Source organism: Triticum aestivum, chromosome 7A, assembly GCF_018294505.1.
Source record: "Triticum aestivum cultivar Chinese Spring chromosome 7A, IWGSC CS RefSeq v2.1, whole genome shotgun sequence".
NCBI classification, from domain to species: Eukaryota; Viridiplantae; Streptophyta; class Magnoliopsida; order Poales; family Poaceae; genus Triticum; species Triticum aestivum.
The window spans coordinates 659,742,019-659,751,786 of NC_057812.1; positions in this window are offsets into that span (position 1 = coordinate 659,742,019).

Sequence of the window (9,768 nt, forward strand, 5' to 3'; positions counted from 1 at the left end):
CATGCAGAGGATAAAGGGGTTCAACTACCGCAGCATGTAACAGTTGAATCGGTGTTGTCCTAATGCATAAAAGAGAGCAGGAGCGAGAGAGTGGGATTGTATCGGAATGAACAAGGGGGTTTTGCTTGCCTGGCACTTCTGAAGATAATATAGCTCTTCAGCGGTGTCATCGATCACATCGCCGGTACACGTCTATCGAGAGGGGACAATTACCGGCAAACAAGGAAGAACACAATCAATGCAATGCGACAATATGATGCATGAATGTGACATGGCAATATGATGTGATTTGAGCTAATGCACCTAGCTATGATTTAAATGAAGTTGGTTTGAATACAAGATTCAAACTCCAGCTCCATATATGATTATTTAAATGCCCTTTATTTGTTTTGTCCAAAACAGAGGACAAACATTGTTCAAACATGCATGAAAATGGTACAGATGGATTCCTTGAATTTTTCTGATAATTTTTCATATATAATTTATTTAATTTGGAGTTACGGTTGAATTTCTATGATTTAAAGAAGTTTAGAATATTTTCTGGAATTTTCTGAATAAAAATAAATCCAGAAAACATTACTGCGTCAGCCTGACATCATAATGATGTCAGCAGGTCAATGGCCAGGTCCAGGTCAAACCTGACATGCGGGGTCCACACGTCAGTGACACCGGAACTAATCCCGGTGAAACCCAGCGCTGACTGGGGTTTGACCGGGTGTAGGGCCCACAGTCGGTGTCATTTGGGGGCTTAGCTGGCAGGATTAGCAACTAATAGCGTCCACATCGACAGTCGCCGGAGTTTCGCCGGCGACGACCTAAACTGCGGCGGCAACTCGCCGGACTTGAGCTGCGGGCGACGGATGAATGCGCGAAGGCCACCAGGGGGTAGCCCGCGCTCGACCGTGTCTAGCAGAGCCATCGGAAGGCCTCGGAGTCGCCGGAGATGACGACGGCGAGCACAGAGGCGGCGGCCGGAGCTCGGGGGCCGATCAATTCGATGCTATGGTGCACTACGGGAGAAACTGGTGGGTGCTGCGGGCTCTTGAGGTTGCGGTGAGCACGACGGTGGGCTCGGGAGCGAGCTGCGGTGGCTGTGGCCACGACCACGCCATGGCCGGCGGCGAGGAGCAATCGGCTCCGGTGAAAAGGGCGGCTAGAGTGCGGGAACGAGCGCGAGGAGGAGGGGGAAATGGAAGAGGAGCTCACAGCGGATCCGGTAGAGGCAACGGGGAGGCCGGGGAGGAGCTGGAGCTCGCGAATCCTCGAAAGTTCGCCGGCGGCCGAAGGTTGGGGACGAGCTTGAGGGCGACGCTGCAGGGCTTCTGGAGGTCCGTGGATCGGTGGGAAGGAAGAGGGGGTCGAGGCGGAGCTTTGGGAGGCGTCGGGGAGGCGAGGCAGTGGCTGTGGCCGCGAGGGAGCTCGTCGGCGGCGACGGCTGCGTTCGGGCGAGTGAGAGAGAGGAAGCAGAGGAGAGGAGGGCCACGGGGAGAGTGATAGAGAGGTCGAGGGGGTTCGGCATCTCTGTGGCGTTGCGGGAGACGTCCAGGGGGAGGAGGAGGCAGCCAGGCAGGGAGGAGGTGGCCGGGGCGCGTGGCCGCGCGCGCCGGGCGCGTGCCCGTCCTCCTGGCAGGGAGGAAGACGACAGGGGAGGAGTGGAGATGGGCTGGGCCGGAAGTGTTGGGCCGTCCAGGTGGGCTTCGGTGAGCGCCAGGTAAGTTACAGGTGAGTTTCTGTTCTTTTATTGTTTTTCTGTTTCTGTTTTTATACTTTGCCACTGTTTTGAATTTAAAATAATTCAAACAATGCCAAAAACTCCTCTGAATATTTTTATTTTGCTAGATGGACTTTTCCAAAAGCTCATAAAATATTTCAGGGGTATTTGAAATTATATTCTAATTATATGAATATAATTCAAATTCAAATAACTAATGATTTAAATTCAAAGTCCCAAGATTAAGTCCTTAAAAATGTTCAATATTTTGGTTGGGACCAGAACCCTTTGCCAAAATTATCAAACATTTAAGAAGAGCATTTTGGAACAATGAATGAGATTTTAGGGTTTTTGCCCTTCTTTTATTTAGGGTTTTGAGGCTTCCAAATTTCCCCAGTTCAAGTTCAAAAATTTAAACATGATGCAAACACTAGGCAGCACCAGAAGCTAGGGATGTGACAACTCGCCCCCACTAAACAAGAATCTCGTCCCGAGATTCAAGCGTAGGGTAAGATGAAGGGGAAACGCAAACTAGTACAATCTTCATGATCCAGGTTGCACTTCAAATGAACGTTGATTCAATCACCATCTTTGTCTCGACGTCTTCCTCTGAGAACTCCAGCTAACATGACGAGAAGAGGGAAGGAAAACTCTAGAAGAATCTATCTTCTCGAAGGTCGAAAAACTCAGGATTAACTCACGGAATGAAACATAGTAACATCTCTCGAGCTGAGACACGAAGCATACATCTGAGGAGATGGAGTGAGACAGATGACGAGGGTTCACTAGGTAGACAACAATTTCACGCTTAAGAAGGTGGTAATCGATTGTCAACGTAGCGAGGAGTTGAGTTGCCATGATACTACAACGAGGCGCCTTAGGGATGGTGACTCGTAGATATATCCCCTTAAGTGGCAAAAAGAATTACCTTTGATTCAGAGATCATTGAAACTCTTTAAACCAGCCTAAGGCAATTCTCGAGTGATCGTTTGGAGGGGGTCGGTAGAATGGCATACTCGGACTTGGATGATGTGGATTACCTTGTTGAAGACAACATAATGGATGATTTTGCTTACCACCGGAAATGGAAGAGACCCATGGTAGAATGGCACAGTGGCGGTGCAAGCTGGGAACAAAATGCAAATGCTGGGAATGATTCCGGTAACTGGGGAAGAACCCAACAATAGAGAGTGAATTCACTGTTTGAAAAGGTCATAGCATTGCCGAGGAAACTGAGAGCACTATACAGTTAATGCCGACGATCAAACCTAGCACTTGCGCGTGCTCTCAAGAACTTGAGCATTTCCATAATCATCAAGATTTTACCAATATCCGTGTCAAGGATCCTGGCAACACAACTTGCTACCATGATGAATACTGACGGACGATGCGGATGCAAAAGAAGATAACACCTTCTCAGATTTCATCTTAGCGAGGCCAAGGGGCAAATCTGGACGATCAACCGAGAGACATTTAGCTCTCCGCTTCTAATGTTCTCCTTGATGTACTAGCGTATCCCATTCCTTGAAATGGTTTGGTATCTAGAACATCAAATAAAGGTCGGACTTCGGGAGCTCAAGAATCCATAAGGAACAACTAGGGAGTAAATCCTACGAAATCCCTATGGGGAGGTGGCCAACTTCTTCAATCAAGATACTACAACAATAGGTCTTCCGGCGGGGTGTGTTAGCCACGACATCCACTTTACCGGTTTCCGAGGAACCGATATTATAGTTCTTGGAAAATGTTCCAAACCATCATATCTGCCTGAGATTCAGATCTGGTTGGTGTCAGAATATTCCAGACTCATCGAGTCTAGGAAGAAAAACGAAAGTTTGCAACACAAATCGACGAGATGACGTTGCGAGATTCTCGGGGAATGAACTATGATAGCAAGCTCCAAAAACACGAGCCGGTTCTGCTACAACATGTGAACATGTTGTCCAAGACAAGCATGACCACAAAGTAGTCTTATAATAAAACACTACCGAGTTCAGGAGGGGGAACCATCATCGAGGATATCGAAGTTTTGTACAAATCCGTCTGGTACCTTTGGGACTAGCACTTAGAACTTATTAACCTTGAACAAATCAATTAGTGGCTTGGTGTGCTAGGGACACATATAGAATGGAGGTTGCAAGTCTCCGAACCACAGAATACTTTGCACGTATGCATGACTGATTTGGGATGATTCCAAAGGAAACAACATTGACTTTCTCGAATCCACGGCGGCAACTTGCATCAAATGCACATGAACTAGAGGAAGTCACTTCTTACATCCGAACATATGCTTCATGAACTAGAATGAAGAAAATGCCTTCAAAAGTTTCCAACACTAGGTTGATGTTCAACATGATTCATGGGGGGAGACAAAACGCTACTGATGGGCTCAACAACAACTCATCGGAATTTCCATATCACTAGACTTCCACCATCATGCGAACACGGTGATAGCATTGGTCAGACCAAAGATGTAATGGTGTATGCTCGAGGGATCAACCACGAGTAAGACAACATTACGAGCATCGTTGGTACTGATTTGATTTGACGATAGCCCACACTCAAATCAAAGGATTGATAAGACAGTAGGTCCAGCAACTGATCATAGGGACCAATCGATGAAGATATCATCTTTCTTCAACACACACTACACAAGAATATCCCTTTGGAACGAACTAAGTCAGGCAAGCTTTTATCTTCCAACTCTCCAAGTTGTTGTCTAGCTTAACCAACTAGCTCAGGGATATCTAACACCGATTCTTGGAGAGAAGGTGGTTCACAAGAAACCAACTTGATCACGAGCTCAACACAGCGGTCAGGTGACAACCTGGTAATACTTCCGAGAAGATCTTCGGAAAATCACGAACCACCGGTATGTTACTAAGCTCGAGAACAATCTTGCTTTCCAGGGCAAGACGATATGATCAAATAAGCAAGGATTGGCACTATCCTAACTCACTGATCGGAGAGTGCACCAGAAATAAGGACTAGGTAGCACAATCAACCTTAGGGTGACGATTCAATAATCAACACGCTAAGAATGAGGTTATCATCCGTTTAACTACCAAGCAATGGAGTTGCTAGCAGTATTGATTTCACACACCACGACTCACTTGTCGGCATTCCGGTTACAATAACACAGGAACCGAGGAATGAACAATGATGGCAAGAAGTATCACCGTACCAAGAGTTCATAGGATGGTGTGCAATTCCTATAACAATCCCGATATAAAAGATGGTAATACTCCAAGGTAGAACAGAGCAAAAGCTGGATTGGCATTTTGATCTGCGGAGTACAATTGTTTTGACCCAATCCTAGATATGGAAGAGGTACTGGAGTTTGTTTCTCCTAGTCATTCCGCGATAGAATGGCTTGACGGACCACAAGAGTAATAGGCATCGATAAACGAACGCACGCATACTCTTGACTATCAATTGATAGATAAAGGTCAGTAGACAACTAAAGAGGGACAACTCAAAGGAACATATAACTTTCTGAGTTGTGGATGCATAGATTAGTAGGTCGATCCAAGTTCAACATAATTCTTTCGGATAACCCATGCAGAAAGGTTGAGCTGGCAGAGTCACAATGTAGCATGGAGAACTCATCGAGAGCACTCTTGTTGTCATCTTTTGGTTCAGAAGAACTCCTGCCAAGAATGGTTCATGGTAATTGGAAGAAGGATGTACCATGAACCTCGAGGACTATCACAAAGGTTACTAATATCCTAAAGGAACTAGCAACACTATCAACATGAGGTAAATGGGGTGAATCTCGGGCTCAAGAACCCAGGAATGAAATGCCTACTAACTAAATGGCATCACGGGATGCTTTCGATAATGACGGCCAGAATCATCACACTGGAAACATAGATCACGGCTAGACCACTAGATGATCCCCTAAGCACTTGGGGTCATAATTATTAACTCCAACATATATGTCGAGGCAATAAGTTACCTCAACTCACTAATTTGTGTGATTAATCTGACCAAAAGGACATCGGGAACGGGAAGAAGGGATTTGCAAATGCATCAGACTATTTAGAAACCTGGGATGACTCGGACAGCATAACGGCTGTAAATGCTCAGAAAAGATTTGAGACATTCACAAAAATGGTGGCATAACCACTCAGAAGCACAATATCAAGGTCTCAAGACAAATAATTAACATACGGAAGTCGTAGGAACTGAACTCAAGCTTAAATCCAACAATCTTATAAGTCTACGAATTAGTAATACGTGACCCTGATAGAAAGAAGAGAAAGCCTAGTTCCTTAACCCCGTAGAAAAGATAAGATGACTCAGATCAGAAGGGCATAAGGTAAAGGAGTAAAAAGAGCCTTACGTTCCATCCCACAATCAATTCCCTTATAGAACTAAAGAATTTCAAGACTCAACTTCGACCAGTTTGGCTTGGTAATCCTACAGGCAGTCAAGCTCTGATACCAACGATGTCAGGACCCCGACTCAATGCCACATCGATCTAGCATGTAACACCTCATATCACTTTGCGGCCTCACGCACGGTATTCCACGGGTGTCGCCTTACCTTTGCCCGGGACCGTTTGCGCCTTTTGGCACACGTATATGGTAGTGTCGCTAGCATCCATATGATAAGGAGCCCGGGCTGACATGGCTAGTCGTAAACCCAAAGTGGCACAGACTTACAGGGACAGGCATCCATGACCCAGCATCGAACGTGTCGGTCATCAGCGAGTGAATCCAGGCTGTAGCACTGGGCTAGCAGGACTCCGGTGAACCGGGCTGTAGCGGGCTAACAGGACTCCGGTATTCATCGCGTGACATTTCCCCGAAGGGACAGACAGAGGAACGAAGAAGGACACATGCCGGCCAGCCTAAGTGTTCCGGAGCAGTAGCAAGCTACCATGGCTCAGTGGAAACACTAGGAGACATTTCCCGGTAAGAGAGGCTACTAAGGATAAACAACTAGATAGCCAGATCCCACACATACCAAGCATTTCAATAACATACCCACAATATGCTCGATATGTGCAAATACAACATGACATCACAACATGACTCTATGACTCAAGTAATTATTCATTAGGCTCCGAGGAGTGAGATATTACAAACATAGGTCTCATGACCCAACATTCAGAGCATACAAATCCAAACACAAGCGGAAGCTATCATGTCTGAGTACAAACATCTATAAATGAAAAAGGCTGAGAAGCCTGACTATCTACCAAATCCTGCCGAGGCACAAGATCGTAGCTGAGGTAACAAGCTAAACGTCGAAGTCCATGTGGAACTACCAGTGAGACCGAAGTCTCTCTGCAAAAACATAAAATAGGCAAACATGAGTACAAATGTACCCAGCAAGACTTACATCAGAACTAACTACATATGCATCATTATCAACAAAGGGGATGGTGGGGTTTAACTGCAGCAAGCCAGCTTTGACTCGGTGGCTATCCTAAACTACGACTGCAAGTAACTCTTTTGAGGTGGCGCACATGAGTCCACATATTCACCAACCAATACACCACTATGGAACCGCTCTCGTCTCCCTACGAGAACGCCATCCATAGCACTCACGCTTATCTTGCGTATTTTAGAGTATCCACTTTCACTTGTCTATGAACTGATATAGGCAACCCAGAAGTCCTTTACCGCGGACACGGCTATTCGAATAGATGATGTTAACCCTGCAGGGGTGTACTTCTTCATACATGTTTCCACCACTTAGCGTCTGCACACGACATGTGCTCGGCAGACTTCAAGCGAAAGCCGACGTGGGTGTAGACCACGACCTACCTAAACACTCAAGTCTCTAGTCCAGGTTTATCGCCTATTCGGGTTCCATCCATGAGGAGATCCGGCCGGAGTTTCGCTCACAGCCCCAAACGATGTGAACAGGGTTCCGTGACACCAAACGGGCGCCCGGTATACCCGGCCACGTGCCTACCACATCACAGCCCACCCCTCCGGTTAGCGCTGTGCACGGCCTCCAGCATACTACAAACACCAGAAACTACTTGCAACTCCTGGACAGAGGACTTGGGTGAATAAGAAGTCGAGCGGGGTCATATTTCAGGGCCCATGTATGGTAGTAGCTGAATCATGGATCACAAACACAGAACTCAGTTCCTAAGGACGGCTTCAATGAGACAACCCACCATGTACTCCTACATGGCCTCTCACCGCTACCTTTACCAAATCGTGTTCACACACTTAGCTCACACACAGTAGGACATGTTCACACGCCTCTGATTCATCCTCGATGAATCAGACCTGACTCAACTCTAAGCAGTAGCAGGCATGACAAACAAGCATGAATGAGTAGGCACATCAGGGCTCAAACAACTCCTACTCATGCTAGTGGGTTTCATCTATTTACTGTGGCAATGACAGGTCATGCAGAGGATAAAGGGGTTCAACTACCGCAGCATGTAACAGTTGAATCGGTGTTGTCCTAATGCATAAAAGAGAGCAGGAGCGAGAGAGTGGGATTGTATCGGAATGAACAAGGGGGTTCTGCTTGCCTGACACTTCTGAAGAGAATATAGCTCTTCAGCGGTGTCATCGATCACATCGCCGGTACACGTCTATCGAGAGGGGACAATTACCGGCAAACAAGGAAGAACACAATCAATGCAATGCGACAATATGATGCATGAATGTGACATGGCAATATGATGTGATTTGAGCTAATGCACCTAGCTATGATTTAAATGAAGTTGGTTTGAATACAAGATTCAAACTCCAGCTCCATATATGATTATTTAAATGCCCTTTATTTGTTTTGTCCAAAACAGAGGACAAACATTGTTCAAACATGCATGAAAATGGTACAGATGGATTCCTTGAATTTTTCTGATAATTTTTCATATATAATTTATTTAATTTGGAGTTACGATTGAATTTCTATGATTTAAAGAAGTTTAGAATATTTTCTGGAATTTTCTGAATAAAAATAAATCCAGAAAACATTACTACGTCAGCCTGACATCATAATGACGTCAGCAGGTCAACGGCCAGGTCCAGGTCAAACCTGACGTGCGGGGTCCACACGTCAGTGACACCGGAACTAATCCCGGTCAAACCCAGCGCTGACTGGGGTTTGACCGGGTGTAGGGCCCACAGTCGGTGTCATTTGGGGGCTTAGCTGGCAGGATTAGCAACTAATAGCGTCCACGTCGACAGTCGCCGGAGTTTCATCGGCGACGACCTAAACTGCGGCGGCAACTCGCCGGACTTGAGCTGCGGGCGAAGGATGAATGCCCGAAGGCCACCAGTGGCTAGCCCGCGCTCGACCGTGTCTAGCAGAGCCATCGGAAGGCCTCGGAGTCGCCGGAGATGACGACGGCGAGCACAGAGGCAGCGGCCGGAGCTCGGGCGCCGATCGATTCGACGCTATGGTGCACTACGGGAGAAACTGGTGGGTGCTGCGGGCTCCTGTGGTTGCGGTGAGCACGACGGTGGGCTCGGGAGCGAGCTGCGGTGGCTGTGGCCACGACCACGCCATGGCCGGCGGCGAGGAGCAATCGGCTCCGGTGAAAAGGGAGGCTAGAGTGCGGGAACGAGCACGAGGAGGAGGGGGAAATGGAAGAGGAGCTCACAGCGGATTCGGTAGAGGCAACGGCGAGGCCGGGGAGGGGCTGGAGCTCGTGAATCCTCGAAAGTTCACCGGCGGCCGAAGGTTGGGGACGAGCTTGAGGGCGACGCTGCAGGGCTTCTGGAGGGCCGTGGATCAGTGATGAGGAAGAGGGGGTCGAGGCGGAGCTTTGGGAGGCGTCGGGGAGGCGAGGCGGTGGCTGTGGCTGCGAGGGAGCTCGTCGGCGGCGACGGCTGCGTTCGGGCGAGTGAGAGAGAGGAAGCAGAGGAGAGGAGGGCCACAGGGAGAGTGATAGAGAGGTCGAGGGGGTTCGGCATCTCCGTGGCGTTGCAGGAGACGTCCAGGGGGAGGAGGAGGCAGCCAGGCAGGGAGGAGGTGGCCGGGGCGCGTGGCCGCGCGCGCCGGGCACGTGGCCGTCCTCCTGGCAGGGAGGAAGACGACAGGGGAGGAGTGGAGATGGGCTGGGCCGGAAGTGTTGG